The sequence below is a fragment of the Motacilla alba genome, chromosome 2 (assembly GCF_015832195.1).
Source record: "Motacilla alba alba isolate MOTALB_02 chromosome 2, Motacilla_alba_V1.0_pri, whole genome shotgun sequence".
Taxonomy (NCBI): Eukaryota; Metazoa; Chordata; class Aves; order Passeriformes; family Motacillidae; genus Motacilla; species Motacilla alba.
In genome coordinates, this window is record NC_052017.1 from 74,328,116 (window position 1) to 74,347,868 (window position 19,753).

The window sequence follows — 19,753 nt, forward strand, 5'->3', positions numbered from 1 at the left end:
TCTGTGCAGAGTCCACTTCCGTGGACCAGGTAGGCATGGACTTCTCTCAGAAAAAACAATCGTGGGCTTCCTGTTATAAGTCCAGCACAAGTCCATAAAGGTGATGAAGGAATAAGAGCACCAATCATATAAAGGTAGACAGAGTTAGAACTGTTAACTTGGAGGTGTAAAGTATCAGAGGGATTTTGTCATTGTGAGTTAAGTACCTGTTAGAGGGGGAATGAAGAAGATGCAATCAGACTCTTCCCAGAGGTAACAATTGAATGTACAAGAGGGAAAGGGCAAAAATCAAACCAAGAAATTCCATTTCTGCAGGAGCAAAACACTTTTTTTCCGGTTGTTTTCTTTGTTTATTTGTTTGGGTTTGGTTTCCTATGGTGAAGGTAGTGAAACAGTAGGGTGGGTTGCTCGGAGATATGATGAGTCTCTGTGAAGATATTCAAAACCCAACTAGACAATATCTTGAACAACCTGCTCTAGAAGACTCTGCTTTGAGTAGAGGACTGGACTAAATTATCTACAGAGGTTACTTCCAACCTCAATTATTCTGTGAAAACAAACAGAATGTCATTTCTCAGGTAGTGATCGGAGAGAGTCTCTAGAAGCCAAAGGGCTTGATTTCTTCCTTCTCCACATGAGTTTTCTTATCTAATGGAAGAATGCAGTAATAGAAACAAAAATACATAAATTATCATCCAACCCCCTAAAAAGAAAGTTGTGCAGGACAGAAGATCATCATATTGTTTTGTATAGCAGAATGTGATCAGATATTTTGGTAATAAGTTTGGCATAAAAATATACCTCAACTAGAGTTTAATCCCTTGCACTTAATTCTGTTTGATTTTAAATATAAAGATGGAGATAAGAAAAGTACTTTATAGTTTAAGTTATTAAATGTATTTATTATTAAAATGCTATCAGATTTTGCTTCATACCTTTATAAAAATTGGGTTGTGTCAATACAAAGACTAGGAATCCCAAATGCAAACACCTACTTTGAAATTTTGAAAGAAGAGTGCTTTTACTGATGAAGATTTGTTAAGAGAAGCTGAACTCTTCGAAGAAATGCTTCCAGAAAAAAATGAGTAATTTCCCTTTATTCGCATTGAAGAATGCTCATTGTACACTCTCATATCATGGATTGTGTATCCAGGTCTAATAATCAATCAAAATAAACTGCTGTACTCAAGACTGTAATTTGCAATTTCTAGAATTGTTTTGTTTTGGCTTTTTTTTTTTTTCTGAAAGTAGTTCAGACTTCACTTGTGAAAGAATGACTCTGCCTGTAGGATGCATTAATATCTTGATTTTCCATGTGTTTGCTTACTGTTACATAGCCAAGATAGGTATAGGAAAAACAAGTGTAGATAGACTTGATATGTTTAACAAGATATGATAATCAAAACTTTCATGAGTTTACTGGAAGTGCAGGGATATATCTCTAAGTATTCCTGGTGCATATAAATAAAACAAACAATAACAGGCACATTGCAAACCAACAGGAAAGCCGTACACATGAAAGTATTGATGGCTTATTCAAAATAGTACAGTCAAAAATCTGTATAAACACCAAGCTTGAAAAGAAGTTTAATACTTTGTTTCTCTTTTCTATAACATGAAGAATTTAAAGACCAATATATGTGACGTTAATGGAAAAAAAGATGTATATGTTATAAGGTTTTATTATTATTTATTTTTTAAAATATATTCCTTTAAAGATTTACCTGTACAGTCATCTTCAGAGGATATTTTCGTGAAGGAGCTTTTAAAAGAAAAGATGTGCATTTTAATTTTTATTTCAGTAATCATCCAATGTTATTTTAAATGAAAGCAGTTGACTGCATTTTATTCACAGGAGCTGAATTCAGGAGGAGAAGGGGAAACCAGAGAGGAAAACATAATTACACTTCTCTAAGTTCAGCATACAAAATATCTTCTATGTAATTGAAGTGGCAAAGTAAATTGCTACACAGTTAATTGTGCAGATGTTCAAAATATTATAAATTTTAATTTTACCAAGATATTAAAAAATCTCAAACAAAACAAGAGGACGTTGTATTTCTCCTTTGTTTCCAGGCAGTTCCAAAGCATTTTGTCTTCTTCCTGTTTGTACTTTAATGAAACTAAGCCCTGCAAAATTCTGGTATTTATTTTGATGGGACAATTTATGCTTCCTTCACATAGTGCATATGATAATGGTAGTTTTCTTATCTAGGTCTCATTGCTTTGCATATATTTTGCTCAAAGCATTATCATCTTATCTATTTGATCTTTATTAAAACTATTGTGGGGTAAATTTTACCAGCCTGTCAGAGAACTTAAGGAAGGCTTGTTTTTTTGCCATGTTTTTGCCTCGTCCCTAGATATTTCTAGTCCATTGTATTGAAATAGATTTATGAGCATTATCCCTGTTTAGTTTTAGCATCTCTATTGCAGATTATTTGTGGATGCTCAAGTATGCCCACTTCTTTTGGTACACATCAATGGATAAATTTTTGGTTCTTCAAATACCTTCTGTTGTAATAATATCACTTCAAAATTGAAATTGCTTTAGTCCTGAAATAGGAAATATTTTGTTCACCAAGCTAACTTGATTGCAGTCTTCCTCCTTTTCATTGTCAATACAAAGAAAGGCTGTACTTTACTACTTTTATCACCTGACCTCTTCATTGCTTCACTCCCTATTTTGATTTTAACACATAATAGAGTATATCGTATATAAGCTAAACAAGTTAGGACTTTGATGTTCAGCTAGTGTAATAAATGTGCTAGAAACACTTCAGAGGGATCATATTTAAACCTATCAAAACATCTGTGTGTCCTATAACAAGTTTAGGAAGATGAGAATTTGTCTTTATCTTGTATTTCTACATTTACTTTTAGTAATTCTCTCTCACTCTCTCACTCTCAATATACTTTCTATATTCTCAGTTTGCTGACAGAGTATAACTTTCTGGACAGACTCTTGCTGTTCTAGAACCAGAAGGGCATCTACGATCATTAGCATAGGAAGGCTAATAGATTTAGCCATCACCTGTCTTGCATTTAAGCCTTTCTGCCCCTCTGTGTTTTCCTGGCTGATCACCACACTCTTGCTCTGCTGCCTTGCTTCTGCTCACAAGAGCTGGGGAAGCTGATTAGGGGCTGATTCTCCTGAAAAAAAAAAAAAAAAAAAAACCAAAACAACCAACTGTGCTCTGTTCTCTGTGTTACTCTGTTGCCTCAGCTCCCTGATACAGCCAATAAAGAGTCTGCCTTGGCACTATGAAAAGAAGTGGGAAGCGGGCAGGGAGCAGTAATGGGACAGTCAGCCAGGAACTGTGGGTTTTGGCAGAGTGCTGTGTAAATGCAAGTCAGGTGGCATTTTTGAGAGTAGTTACTATGGAAACCAAAGAAGTGTTAGTTTCCTAAAGTTTTATCACTTGGAGTTATGCATTTATACCTCCACCAATATCTCCTTCCTCATCTTTGTGTAGAAAAGCAAGCACCATTAAAAATAGATTTACTGAATGTAACAGTGAATCAATTCTGAACATGGCTGTTTGCACAGAGTTCCTACTCAGAGACAGACTGTAAATTATTTCTCTGAAGAATACATTAGTGTTTTGTGACTAATAGGCTATTTAAATTTTAACTTCTACTGGAGGAGTCACAGCAATGAATTCTTGTGCCTAATGTACTTGGTTGTAGACATAACCAGGCTTAAACCTGTAGTCACATATCAATTCTTTCTCAAACTGTATACTCCTCATCCTCAGCTCTGGGAGTAAATATGGCTGTTCTCAGTATCCCTAAGCCATGCCTGGGCTACCAGACTACCAGCCCACAGCCCACCCATGCCACCTCCATGCTCATGGGGTCAGGAGTTTACAGGGCCAGGGCCTGATGGCACTGCCAGCGCATGGCAGGAGGGACTGTCATCTCCCTGGGGTGAGCCAGGGCTGTGTGGTGGCCTCAGTAGCCCTTGCCCTGATGAAGGGATGTGCAGAAGTAAATGTGACCCATCCCGCAGCTGAGGAGAAAGAAACATCTGACACCAGAAGATTTTGATGTGCTGATGCCTTGGGGCAGCTACACACCAGAGACCAGGGAGTGGATCCCTGTGAGGGTGAGCATCCTGCCAGGGGAGAGGGGGAAGCAATTGAGGAGTGGAAAAATACAACCTATATTCTATATTTAATGAGAATTTTCTCATTCATTAGGTAACTTGGAATTTTAGGTTGCTGAAGGATTGATTGGACTGATACAATTTTTTAGCACTCTCCAGATATATGTACACAAATGTGTAAATACATAAGCGTATGTACTTTATATACAAAAAGGCATGTATTAATGATATACATGTGATTTTTTTTTCTTTTTCCTATTTTAAGATTATTTCATTCAACAGAATTTCTGATTCTAGCCAGATTGTCATTTTATATCAGAAGTGAAGTCCTCAGTCTTGATGTCCTTCCAGGGCATGAGATACATGAGAGAAAAAAATCAGAGTTGCCAATAACCACACTCCAGTTTGGGTTTTAATTGATTTAGTCACAGTGAAGAATACATCCTTGTAAATGTAGTCTTAACAGTACAGCAAGAAATAATAAAAGTAATCTATAGATGTGCATACCCTACCTGCATCCTAACCCTTCATAGGAACAGATGCTTTATGTGTGTTAGTCCTTTCTTGCTCACCATATGTTCAGTTCCATAGGAAGAAAATCTTGTTGCCTGTGCCACAAGAGAGACCCAACACATACCCAGCATCTGGATGATTTGGAAACTAAAATTCTGCATTGTGTTGGAGTGTGTTGTCTCAGGTCAGTTTAAACACACAAAAAACTGAATGTATCTAATAAAATAGATATTGTCTCAGTCCTTATAAACATTTTAAAATGTATCTGATTATCAGAAGAATTTTTTACTTTGTATATTATTGTAAATATTTCTCTCAGGCTGAGTCTATGCAGGATGAAGTCCAAGAAGAAATCCCTGGAGTCTACATAAAATTCTGACCCTGCTTCTCATTGCCTCCTGAATTTGTAGGGGCCATCGCCACTCTGCATTTTCCACACCTCATTTGAATCTCATGGGGAAGACGTACAGCCGTAGAAAAATTCTTTTTTTTTTTGCTATTTCTATTGCAAGGGCTTGAAGTTCTTCTGGAGTATTATCCTGGCATCATTATGTTAAATAGCATTTAGGGGTTGTGTGTTATGTATTCTCTCCCTTGGAACTTGGTGTGAGAAGCTTTTGAGGGGCTATAAAGCCTGCTGAGAGTATTGGAGAAGTGTAACAGCACAGAGCTAAACTTGGTGCGACTCTATTCATGTTATCTATAGGGAGCAATACCTGGAGCAGACCATCTCCCAAAGCCATGATTAGATTTTTCTTGTAAGGAACTATTTGGTTAGTTCTGAAAGATAACTTTGAAAAGATACACATACAGACTCATAATAAGCACACCAAGACAATCTGGAAAGGTAAATAATCAGGAAAAAAAATCAGCACAACTTAAAAATATATATTTTCAGGTCCCAAGGTGACAGACTAAAAGAAAGAAAAAATAGCTGAGTCCTGAGCATCAAAATTGTAGTCTTTTATTATCAGTTATGAAGAATCAAAGGCCTGAGGTAGGAGATAACACTGTAGATGCAGAAACCACTGAAAGCATGATGAGAAGAAAACATAGATTCAACTAGATTATTTTTCAGACACAAAAAAATTAAATTGTAGGAATCCTTGTAAGTAATATAGCATTGCATATTTCCTGTTTCTTATGCACTCAAATAAAAGGGATTTCTGAAAACACTGATGTAGTTTGCTTTGGTTTAATCATTGCATACAAAGGTAACTACAAAGATAATTGGTTTAAAACCCCCAACCCCAACACATTGAGTGGTACGAGGGAGTAGCTGTAGTATGTGAAATTATAGTTGTAGTTATATGCACCTTTAGAGCAAGTCTTTAAATATATTTTTAGAATTGTTTTATTTTTAATTAATATAATAAACCTGTCACAGTAATTTTCAATTAAATGTTCTCATGACACATTCAACTTAAACTATGTTGGAAGGAAAGTGTATTAAGAGGAAAACTTGTAACTGTTGTGAAAATCTAATTTAACTTGTATTGAGAGTTGTTTTCTCCTCATTATTTGCTGCAACAGGAATGAGAGGCAAATTAATTGTTTTGTCACATTATTGTGAAATCAGATCCACTCATACTTGATACCTTAATGACAAATTAGATCAGTTTTTCTACTATTCAAAGTGGCCATATTCTATTACTCTCTGGATGTACACTCAAAAGTATGCAGGTAAAGAAAAGAAATATCAAAATTCAACATATTAATGTGCACCTGATACAAATGTAGAGAGTGGGAAGCATTATAATCTCTTCGCTATACAATTAAGAAAACTCTGTTTTTGTGAGACTCCACAAATTAAACTGTTATTGCAAGATATTCCATATTTGAACATACTGATTCAGTTGCCTTGTTAAAAAGAAGACAACAGCAATCACCATAATAAAGTAAATAAATACCTTAAACAGAAAAACACAGCTGGTCTTGTAAAATATGGTCTGAATTTTTTCAGGGCTGCAGTCTCGATCCTCAAAAGTTTTCTTTTCGCCATGTGTTTAATTAACACTGTAGTCATGGAAACTTCAAGCACCTGTGGTTGTTCTTCAGAACCACGTTTAATAGCCTGTAAATGTATGTAATGATTTTTAATTTCTAATCTGCTTTGAATTTCACCAATATTCTTCATGGCTAATGTGACTCCCTGCCTCCCCTTTGCTCTGCAGCCCATGCTTCAGGCTTCCTTGGAGCAGATACCAGCCAATCCTAACTTCTGATTCCACAGCTTGTAAACTCCATGTTACAAGGTCACAGGATTCTTCCATTCCTTTTCCATTCACTACTGTGGCATCAGTGCTCCCCTTCTCTCGTGCCTGGAAAACTATTTCTTATCTGTTTTGATTTTACAAATATTTTCTGTAATTTTGCAAGAATATAAAGTACACTGATGGTCATAGAGCACCACAAAAAGCAGTTTTATTGTGTAAATGGAGAAGGATCTTACTGTGGAGTTTTAAACAGTAAAGAAGGGAAGAGAAGTTGATCACACCTTCTTTCAGTATATCCTTTCTTGTGGAAATACACAGAGGAAAATACACGGATTCCAAGATATTTAGCGAAAGATGTGCACTTGGCTGACAGGCATTCCCTTCAAGAATAAAAAAGATAAGACAGAAAATATTCATATACTTGTAAGCAGTGCTGGTATTGAAGAGTTCCCCTTTACAAAGTGAAACGGGCTAATTAAAGGAACTCCAGTTGGCATTTAGTTAGAGGTGAGTTTCTTCCAGATTGGTGACATCAGATAGAGCTCCTGATTGTTAGCTGAGAAAGGAGGAGTGGATGGCCTTCATGCTCGTAAGGGAGCATGGGGCTCCCAGTAGAGATCTCTGTAGTTTTACTAGACTGTAAGATAGTAAGGATAGCTCTCAGGAGACCTTTGTATTTTGGGTTTCAAATTCTATCCCTTTCACAGAGGGAGGAAAAACTAGTCCCTTTGCTCCTTAAATCTATGATCTCAATAAACAACTTCAGAATATTATATGTTACAGGAAGCTTATACTTTTCTTCCTTGAGACTTCCCTGCTTTTAGGCTTTTCTGCAAGTATCCAGCTTAGTTTGATGCAAAAGCACTATCTGCCTTGTATCACAAATCACACATTATTCTCAAGCTCCTGCATGGTTATTTTTCTTAAGAGAAAATATGCTGTTAGTTTTGTTCAAGGAACAGTTGCTAAATGATTATTATTTCCTGCAGATTATATCATCTCTTAACAGCAAATCGCTTCTTCACAAGTTAATAAAATGCAAAAGAAGGCATCCAAGTTCCATTTAAAATAAACGGTGAATCTATTAAAATCTAAAAAGGCTTTAAAAAGTATCTGTAGTCTCATCTGTCAAAAAGAATGGTGCATAATATTGTGGAAAAGCCGACGGAGTTTTTTTCCCCAATCTGTACATCCGTAAAGTTCTATGAATGCTTTAAGGCAGCATAATTCAGCACTGCTGCTGGAGGGAGTAGAAGCACCATGAACTCTAAAGGGCACTCAATCCACTGATAAGTTTTAGCCCTGCCACAAAGGTTTGCTGCACTTGAAATCAGTATGATGCAAAATGGCATGGACTAATTGGAGCATCATTCCTTTCAGTGGAAATTGATGCTTTATCATCAACTTAATCATCATGCTTGTAAAATTCTTAGAAATGTTGTGATCCTGAAAACAACCTCTTCATATTGATTAAACTTGAATCAAAGCTACATCCTCTAAATTCTGTAACTTTAAAAAGCATAATTTCCTTCTCTAAGAAGTTTATCTTCCTACAAAAATTCAATGCTGATTGGTAGTTATAGAGTCCTCCTTGTTTTTTCTATGAAACTATTCACTTCTTCATGGCAAACTGAGAGTCTGTGCTGAGGGATCATTGGCGTGTTTGTAGATAAGGAAAAGAAAATCCTTATAATTAAGTGGTTTTTAGAGATCAGATGTTGGGTTAATGAACTGCATTTCTTATAGAAATTTAAAATGCTTTTTCTACTTATGAGTTATTTCAGTTGTACTAGAGATTCAAAGACAGTAGGTAGAAAGAACGAGTATACACCAGCAAAATGGAAAACAAGTGGGAAGAACAGTGTGGAGACAAGCTACAGGAGAGACAGTCCCCAATGCACATAGTGCCTGCAGTTGAGTCACAAAGGCTCAGATGGCTATGACTCTTACGCTGCATTTTTACAGTCAAGTCCTTGCAGATATGAAAGATATGAAAGTCAGAGGCTGATTTCTGTCATTGTGGCACCAATCCAAGTCAGATATACTGATTTTCTTGCAATTTCTTCATACTCAGAACACTCAGACTAGAAGTTAGATTCTTGCATAAAAATGCAGAATAACCTGATTGTTGCTTAAGATTTTAATTTTACTTCATTTTCACTTCTGAAGGTGGCAGACATGTAAAAGTGGGAGGAAGGAAAGATTGTTTTTACTTTAAAATGCAGTTAGAAAATGCCATATAGGCTAAAAATAGCTCAAAAAGTTGAACTCCACAGATGTGCTAATGCCCCTGTTAAGTCAATACTTTTTGAGATGTTAAGTCAATATGCCTTGAGATTAGTGGGTAATAAATGTGTTATGAAACTATTTCCCCCAGGAATTCTTTGCACTTTTCCATATAGCTTTTTTTGTACAGGTGGTCACAGATGGAACTGTCTGAGACAAGTAGTCTATCCTGGACTGAGTCACAGGTTTGTGTGGATAAAAGGCTGCTTCCCAAGTTAATGACACAATACTATACTATACTATTCAATTCCCACCCCACAAGAAACTTCAGTCTCACTTCTGAGCACTGGTGACTTATGTCCTTGGAACCCCCCCCAGTTCAGTTTCTTGGAGATAAACTCAAGGCTGCTTTTTCACAGTTTCAGAAAATTTCCAGCAAATCTATAAGCAAACAAATGAAAAGCAATTTTGTACAGACATTTCCCTGCCTGTGAGGCTATTTCTTCTTCTTAACTTCAACCCATTTGTGCTGATTAATAGCTCAAAGGTCTTTTTTACTAAGCAAAAATTAATTCCTTCTGAGGGAGGCAGATCATATTCAGCCTCCCACAATGTCATATTCAAGAGGGGACAGCTATAAGCTAGCAGAAGGTAATTATGTTACTCCCTTAAAAGTGGGAGTCTTTCTCTAAAAATTGAAACAATGGCTGTGCAGAGCAGAACATCTCTAGCTGACTGTGAATGCATATAGACTCATTGTTCTGTAAAAATACATCTCTGTAATAATAGCTGGTTCAGTTCCCTTAAGCTTAGTGGTGGAGACTTTGTGCTTACCCTCAGCAGATCTCCTAACAGTTCTGAGTAATGTTGCCTTTAAAGGCTTGCATTTAGGTGGAGAAGTTTTACTAGATTATAGGAACAAGATTATATCTATAAAGTAGGAGGCAGTAGCACTAGCATGGAACTAAATGCTGGAGCTGTCTCTAATAAAGGATAAATACAGTTTTGCTAAGCACTGTCATAGAGTCACTCAGGCTGCTCAATGGAAATGTTTTTAGAGTCCAAGCTGCAGGAACACAAGGGAGACTGACTGTAGATGGCAGACTTGTGTGATAAGCTGGGAAGGAAATAAACACATGGGCAAATATCAGAGACGACGTTTTAGTCATAGGTGAAGGTTCTGCTTCCTACTGCCTAGTAGTTCTGTTGGTCCAGACACAACAGACAGAGAAATATAAAAGCTACATGGAAAAAAAATCCAGTCAAAGAAAAAAACACTAATGCTTCCTTAACTTAAAAGAGTATGCTTGTATGTATGTATAGGTTAGCGTACTGGAGGGGCACAGTGACTTGACTTAAAAATAAAGAAAGTGAGCACAGAACCTGCCTGGAAGTTATTTCATGCTTTGGTCTAAAAGATAAATGCAACCAAAAAAGAACAGAAGACAGTAGAATTTGTATTTGGCTTTTATTGCAGATTTAAATACTTTAACTGTAAGGTTGCTGTGATGTTCTTATAATCCCCAGTTAAAAGGCAATGCTTGCCAGGTATCCACAAGGAAGAGAAGGATAGGGAAAGTTTAGAAGTTCTAGAATATGGTTGCTAGAATTTCACCGACTTTATATCTGAGGTCTGTGATGTTTTCCACTTAATTTCAGGTAATAAATGACAGAATTGTGAACCCAACCCACTATTTTCTATTTTTTTTTTCTAGGAGAATAGTTAGTAATGTCAATCATGAATAATTGTCTCTGTAAATAGGAGCAAATTCTTTCTTTTAAACATACTCCCTTCTTGCATTATCTTAAATTATATAAGATTCAATTTATAGAAGTATATACATGAAAGAAACACATCATGAACAGTGAGAATTTTGTCTTATATAGAAACAAGGAAATGGACTGTACAGTATATTCCAAAGTGATCTGAATAAATCACCATTTCAGAACTTTGGTGGAGAAATAAACATAAGAAAGTGATTTGTTTTCCCTTGAATAGTGACCATTTTTATCAGAATAATTCAGGCCACATTGTCACTTGGGAAAAAAAAACATATCATCTGTGGGAGAAAATCCCACCTGTATGGAGCAGGTCTTACATAAGGAGGAGTGGTAGGACCATGCGTTTAAGCAAGCTGTACTTCAGGTAATACAACTACATATAAGATCAGCTGCTACTACAGTACTATGAAATCAAGTCACGAGCACTATAAGCACTGGCAAAGCTTCATGACTATAGATGTGTTACAGCAGAAACAATATGTCATAATGCTGTTTGCTATTTTAAGAAGGCAAACTGTGTATATTTAACTGATTTAACATCTGTATTTAACATCTGATTCCCAGCTGTGTGCAGCAAGTCTTTATATCATCAAATGAAAAGATTTTGACAAGTTCTCTCTTGCTTGTACCACAGAATGCATAGAATGATCACAGAATGATACAACTTGACTTGTACCTGGTATTATATTGGTTCTGATTGAGATAGCCCACAGAGCATTTGAAGGATACATGAAAACAAGGTTTAAAAATGATTGCATTCCAGGTTGTTAAATTCATGAGGGATCAAAAGCTAATCCTGCCTTTAGCTGCTTAGAGTACAACCAAGATCCAAATGTCAAATGTCTTCACAGAGTAGCAGTATGTCTTTCATACTTGCAAAAATTCTAACTTGTATATTCCATTATTTAAGCCATACTTCCTATAAGTGGCAATTCTTGATAACAAAAAGCCTGCGGTAAAACTTTCATGTACAAATGAATCCCATTAATAAGGAAACTGCCTATTTGGCTTGACAAGATGAGACATGTACTGTGCAAGATCAGTTTCCCACATGGTAAGCTTTATCACATAGTCTGGCTCTAAGCAGATGCATTATTTTCTATGTCACTAAAATTAAATAAAAATGTTAAGAAAAGCTGCCAACTGTGAAAACAAATCCAAATAAAAAATTAAACACCCAAACATGATTTACTGTTTCATGTAGCAAAACATTATTACAACAATGAGAAAGCAGTCTGTCTGATTATTTATTTCTGATTATTTATTTTTTACTGTCAGCATACATAGCGTAATTCATCAGTAAGAGTAGTCAACTTTCTCTTTTTGCATATCCTCCACAAAACCCCCACCAGAAAAATGAAACTACATGAACAGTTAAAAGAACCTGAGAAATCAGAAAAACTGAACTTATTTTAAATCAGTTGCATTGTCATCAGTGTTTCCTATGCTGAATTTAGTAACTGGTATCTACTCATTTCTAGCTAAATAGTGCATCTTACATATGTGGGAAAAGGTGCAGTAAAGCAGGAGTAGAACTGCATGGCTTAGATGGCACATATTGATGAAATTTAGCCTGTATATGAAATAGTAGAATATACATACAAATACAATTTTTATTTTCATCCATTATGTCTTTACAGCAAGACTGTGGCCTTATCCAAATTATCACAAGCCAATGCAGTTTAACCTAAGCATAAGGAATAGATAATGTTTCAAATATATTGAAACAGAGATGAATGTCAAGCACATAAGCTTGCTTTTACTTTTAATTTCATTGATGTTCACCAACAATTGTATGTCACTTTACATTGTGTGTATGAAAGACTGTACTGAGGATTTTCATAAACTGAATAATTGATTCATGCAAATCAACTATTACTACTACTACTGCTACTTTAGTCCTACTTTGCAATGTTTTTCCCCACTTTTTTCTTTTGTTTTGTTATTTGTTTTTGTGACAAGAAGTAGTTTGTTCATTGAGAAAATAATTTTGCTTCTTTTTACATTTGTTATATTGAGATTCTGAATGTAAAGCAGAACTGAAAAGATTTGACCACCGATTTTCAGATGCAGGACTTGTAGAGTAGAAATAGTCTTCTCTCAGCACACATCCCTCAGAGATGTGTGAGATGCCTACAAAGATACTATGATATTACCTAATGGAATGTATAACCTAATGGAATGGAATGACCTAGGACACTAAGTCATAGAATATACACCTTGGCATGTCTGAGACTGCCCATGCATGAGCTTGACAGTGAGGTCACAGTTAGCTTCCAGAATAATTTCCATACATAGCAATACCAGTCAGAAAGGGGTAATCTTGTTCTTCAACTGGCAACAATTATCTGGCATGGATATGAGAAGGAAAATAATGAATGTGATTTCTGCTAAGTGAACAGTACCAGTGCCTTCTAGTTTTTCTTTGCTTCCCTGGTGCTTTTTTTTCTCTGCAGTCAGGAAGAGGCTGGATATTATTAAACCTTGCAATATGTGTCCATTCCGTCCTCTACCAAAAAAAGCAATAAAAAGATGCCTGTCTAACCTTTTCTATCTTGAGGTTAATCTTTTCTTTACTACTTTTGCTATGAGAGATCCAATAACAGCATAAATTCTTCAGGCACTTTTAGTTTTTAATTATCAAAGCAGTTATTCCAAAACTTTGTCTTTTGCACTTATTAAAGGGCAAATGGAATTGGGATTCAGATAAAAGTTCAGGAACTACAGGTTAAAGTAGTGTTTTTTTCCTCCTTCTCTCAACTTCTTTTATAATTTGCATCTATGCAGAATGAGTATAAAGTGTTACTGCTCAGATGATATCCTTTCCCCATACATGTAAAATGATACATTGAATGACCAGGAATAGGTCAGGTCTTAATCCTGTTGTCAAGAGGTTAGGAGTCTTTTCTTTTCCTAGGTCTAGTAGTATTAACCATGCTCATTATTGCTGAAAGTGAAACTTGCTGTCCCTTCATATTTAGAGTGAAAATTGTGCCCTTTCTTTCAGGTGCAGTAGGAAAATGGTGGGGTATGTTGTATACACTGATTGTTATGCTCCACATCTAAATATTCTAAGATTTGTTTATATATTCTTTAAGACTTATTTATATAACTTTGGAGAATGACCAGATGCTGAAATCACATCCATGAAGAGACACTAAAAACAAAGCTGCTAGAAATAAAGAGGTCCACTAGGCCTAGTAAGCAATTTGAGAAAAGAAGGGACAACTATGAAAGCTGGTAAGCAGCTGTCTGGCCCAGTGACTATGTGCAATCCTTCTCTTCTGCGAATTATAGCTGAAGTGATTAGATCCTTTCTAGAGAATAAGTTCAAGGACATAGATCACTCTTGCCTGTGAAGTGAAATACAGAGTAAGATGCAGTATTTTTTGTCATGCTAGGTACCTGATGTCCAGGCTTTTTTAATGCCTGATAAGACTTCTTTTACTTTCTTAATTTAACTTACTAACTTTGTCTTATGTCTTATCTATCTCTTATATCTTATTCTGCTTTCTATAGGAAAAAAACATTTTTAACATACCTAGAGTCAGTAAAATATCAATAGTTTATTATTGATAGTACTTCGATGGCATGTTGAGATTTGCCATTTCTAACTTGCCATGTTAAATCTAGCATAGAATGTGCATAAACACTGACATGGTCCTTAGCTTTGTGTATATCCAGGATATTTACAAAACTAAATATTTATAAAATTTGTTCATTTTGAAGTCATGAAAAGCATTGTGTGATTTGATCCCCTCCATGTTTCCAGGAGAGCACAAAGTCAGTGACACCAAACCACACTGGTAAATAGACTTTTAGAAGCTCTAGGTATCTGTAAAGATTGCTTTTAACAGCATGGCCAACAGCAATGCTAATAAATTTTCTCTCATTAAAACTGTTCATTGCTCATTCACAATCCTTTTCTGGGAATAAACTTGTAGGAAAAAAAAGAAAAAAAAAAAACACAAAAAAACCCCCACCAGGATATCTTCCTTATTTCTTCTCTTCTTTGATGTAATTTTAAGCAACATTGCACTGAAAGACAAATTCTTCTGAAGAAATTTTCTTCAACCTTCCCCTTTCTATTACAGCAAGACCACAGTCTATAGTGATGCCTCAACTGTGTTATTATTCTTTAATGCCAATTCAGCTCTGTGATTCCTTCACAACTCTGCAGCATAGAGAGAGAGTTTTCCTCAATTTTCTGGCTGTGTAAGTAGGAAAGAGTTAACTATATGTATCAAGCAAGAAAAAAAATCATTTTTGAGTTTCCTTATAATAGTTATGTTAAAATAAAATATTAAAAGATTACTTGTTTTGAAAAAAAACCAAATATTTATCACTTAAGCAGCTGGTAGCATTCTTCTGCTATCTGAAGAATAGATTTCTGTAGATAGTATTTTTTACCATAGACTAAAACTAATAAGTCATTTGCAACTTAATGTTTTCTTGTATGAGTGACTTTTATTTATGAGGTGAAACATGCTCTGAAGGAGTTAGTTTTCCTCACTGCTAGTGCTAAAGCCCTTATCTCACAAATCATGTTTTACATTTATTTCTTTCCTATCCCAAATTGTATATAAAAGGTATTCAAAACTAAACTTTGAGATATTAAGTTTCATCAGATATCCTAGGTTTGCATAATGTGTTTTTTTTAATGAGATGCTATATAAATTTTGTTATTATGTTACATGCCTCTTGCCTTATTCCTCTGAGTTCATTAATTTCATTGCAGCTGTTCCTATTCAAGAGAAATTAATGTTGAACATGATATAGTTTCCATGCAGTGATCATTTTGATTTCTAATCATGTAGTTAAAGAATACCTAAAGAAGGTCACTTCTGTGATAGTGTCTAAGAAATTAGGCTTCATATACCACACCATAATACTGGAAACTACTTCAGTTTGCTTTTAAATCAAGGGAAGAAGACCATGGTAGTTTTTATAAGAAATTTCTGAATTAGCCCATCTATGTTTGTATCTGTGTGTATGTACTTTCTACTGTACTGCAAATTCAGTGTATTTTGGTTGTAATGAAATGGACATCACCAAAGCTCCTTCAGATAAGGAAAGAAATTATCTTATGTCTTTGTCTTATGTCTTATCTATGTCTTATATCTTATTCTGCTTTCTATAGGAAAAAAAATCCAGATTTAAATTGAAAACACTTACTTTTTATTTGGAAAATACTATTTTGAAAATATCCCAGTCTTAATCAGGTCACAGTATGTTGCATTAGTTGGAAATCTGAACAAAATACATTTTTGTGTTGTTCATAGATATAAATTTTATTTAAATGATTTTCTGTTTCTTGAAATAAAAAATCTGAAAATGATATCAACATTTTGCACATATAGAATTGAGGCAAACTTATTTTAAAAAACTGCTTTATGCCTTCAGAAATCTTATATATAATTTTACTCACTGTTTTGACTCCTCCAATCCCTTTACCCATAAACAAAAGAAAAATAAAAAATGTGGTCCTTAGAAATTAGGTATTTAAAATACTGAATAATGTCTAACCACAATGGATCCCACAGGCATTTAATTCCCTATACAGTCATTGACAGGAAATGTGCATTTATGTTACATTTTTTAAATTATGCTCTACCTGTGACAGTTAATGAAGACAATGCTATAGGAATGATTTACTTTCATGCTGAGTTAACTGATCCAGGATAAGGATTTAGAAATCAATTTTTTTTCCTAATTTCCTGAAAAATGCTAAATGGCTATTATGAAAGCAGAATGCAGTGAAAAGTATAAGGAAAAGACACAGCCCCATTATTATCTAACAACCTACTTCTTGCTCCATAGCCTGATAAAAATTATGACAAAATATATCTAAGTATTAGCGGTTTCTACTAAAACCTAGTTCTAAATGTCAAAATATTTGAAACTAATCTACATATCATAACAGACTACACTTTTCTTCTGCGCCTGCATCTGAGTAATTAAATTTTTCAGTTTTTTATTCAGTAGCATCTGCTTCATATTTCAGCACTGTAGTCAAGCTATCAATTTTTGGCAGTGTAATAACCCTGTTGAGTCAATAGCTACTGTTTGCTCCGACATTATTGACTCAGCAGCAAGTTCATTGTTTTGCTTGTTTTTACAGCACATGCAATTCATACACATGATCACTTTTAGCTGATAGAGCATATTAATAAAAGATATACTTCACTGGATCTAGTAGAGAACCCAGCGTCTCCACTGAGTGGAGACCCTAAGAAAAACTTTTTATAACACCACAACTGGAGATAGCCTTTAAATATATCAAGTGATACAGCTCTGCTGCCGTATCTTGGGAGTGAATGCCTCTTTAAACTGGGTCGGGTGCTATTTGTCCTGTTTCAAGGAAACTGTCCTTTCAATTCTTCATTACCCATAGCCTCTACACACTTAAATGATCTAAAATTGTAGAATCACAGAATGCTTTCACTTGGAAAGAACCAACCTTCTAAGTTCATCTAGTTCCAAACCTGCTCCCTTTGGCAGGGACACTTTCCACCAGACAAGGTTGCTCAAAGCCCCATCCAAATTGTCCTTATACTATCAAGGATTGGGCATCCATACCTTCTCTGGGCATTCTCTACCATTGTGTCACCACTCTTATTGTAAAAAATTTCTTTCCTCTATCTAATCTATTAAAAAATCTATAAATCTTTTAATCTTTTTCAGTATAAAATATTATTAATTCTTCTCTTATTGCTACAAATCCTTGTAAAAAGACCCTCCCTATCTTTCCTGTGCCCCCTCCCCCTTAGGTACTGGAAGGCATCTATAAAGTCTCCCACGAGCCTTCTCTTCTTCAAGTTGAACAACTCCAATTCTTTCAGCCTGTCTACATAGAGGAGGGTTCTATCCCTCCTATCATTGCTGTGGCCCTCCTCTGGACTTGCTCCATAGGACCATATCTTTCTTACCTTGGGGTCTCCGGAGCAGAATGCAGCACCCCAGGTCAGGTCTCACCAGAACGGAACAGAGGGGCAAAATCCCCTTCCTCACTCTGCTGCCGCACTGCTTTTGATGCAGCCCAGGACACATTTGGCTTTCTGGGCTATAAATACCCACCGCCAGTCCACATCCAATTTTTCATCCACCAGCTGCCTGAAGTCCTTCTTTAAAAGCCTGCTCTCAATCCCTTCATCCCTCAGCCTCAATTGATAACAGGTATTTTCCTGTCCTGGATGCCGGAATTTGCTCTAGGACTTTATTTTATGATTTTATGAGGTTCATATGAGTTCACTCCTCAAGTCTATCAAAATCCCTCTGGGTGGCACTCCTTCCTTAAAGTAAATCATATGTGCCACTCAGCTTGCTGTCACCTCCAAACTTGCTGAGGTTGCACTCTATCTCACTGTCTATCTCACTGACATTAATAAAGATATTGGAGAGTATTGTACCTAATATGGACCCTGAGGAACACTACTTCTTCATGAGCTCCATTGAGCCATTGACTGCAACTCTTTGGATAAGACCATCCAGCCAATTCCTTATGCATCTAACAGTCCATCCATCAAACCTATATCTTGCCAACTTACTCACAAGGCTGTCGTTGGAGCCCATGTCAAAGGCCTTATAGAAGTCAATAGGTGACATTTGTTTTTCTCTTAGCCACCAGTGTAGAGTCAGTCCATCCTCAGCATTAGTAAACGCCATAACCATAGTGAAGCATGATTTGCCCTTTGTGAAGCCATGCTGGCTGTCTCTAATCACCTCCCTGTAATCTTTGTGCTTTAGCACAGCTTCCAAGAGGATCTGCTCCATGCTCTCACTGAGGCTGACAGGTTTGTTTTTCCCATAATCCTCCTTTCTAACCCTTATCAGAAAACAGAGTCATATTCTGCAATTGGCTTCAGATTTTTTTCCTTAAAGTGATTTCTCATTGCTATTGTATCTTGCTGAGCAATGTGTGTAGAGCTGTAGAGCTAATAAAAAATCCACAATACAAAGGGTATCTTGCTGCACTAATGTTCTTAGACATCTAAAATTTGCCCTCGGCATATCAAAGCACAATTATGTCTTTTCTGAATTACAGGAAAATCTGTGCAAGTGACAGGCATCTCTGTGAGGAAGAAATGCTGTGTCATTCAAATTATTTGGAGGGAAGAGAAGCAAAACCATATATTTTCTTTAAATTTTGTTCAGTTGTTTAAAGCAATAAATTGTGTAGTTTCTTCAGGTTAAATAAAGAACTATTACCCTCCTCTGGCAGTAAATTAAATTAATAGAGCTTACCATTCAGGACTAAGTGAAAATATAATCCATGTTTTAACAGAAATCCTTCAGAACCAGAACTACCAACTGGACAAAAAATATATCAAAATCTTTGACATATATAAAAATTATTTTTACCTCTGAAGAAATGCTTAGAGTTACAGAGAAATAGTCATACAGAGAGCATGGGAGAAGGAAGATGTCATTACTATGCTAAACTTTATGCATTTTGTATTTGGCAGGACTCCTGAGCAGTTTCTGATCTCTTAGGTAGAGAAGGAAAAAGGAAAGAAGAAAGAGCAGGCATAGATTATTTGCTCCTCTGCATATCTAGGTCAAGTTCTTGCTGCCTAGGCTCCCAAGTGTTTTGAAAGATGTTATAGCACCATCAATTTCACTAATCACACAAAAGATAAATGGGTCAGATACAGGTGGCCCAACTGCCCTGGCCAGCTGTCCATGGCTAGCGTTGGGGATAACATGCTTCAGGTCTTGCTCAGTTTATACTTCCACAACACATATGGGAAGGCATCCCATTCATCTTCCTTCCTTCCAGACACAGTCCCTCCAGGATCAGCTAACAGGGCTTTGACTCCATCTTTCCTCAGCAGCAAAATTACATTGGAAGAGAATGGCCAGATTGCTAGAACTACAAAACCAATTAATGCTGATCAGAGTTACATTG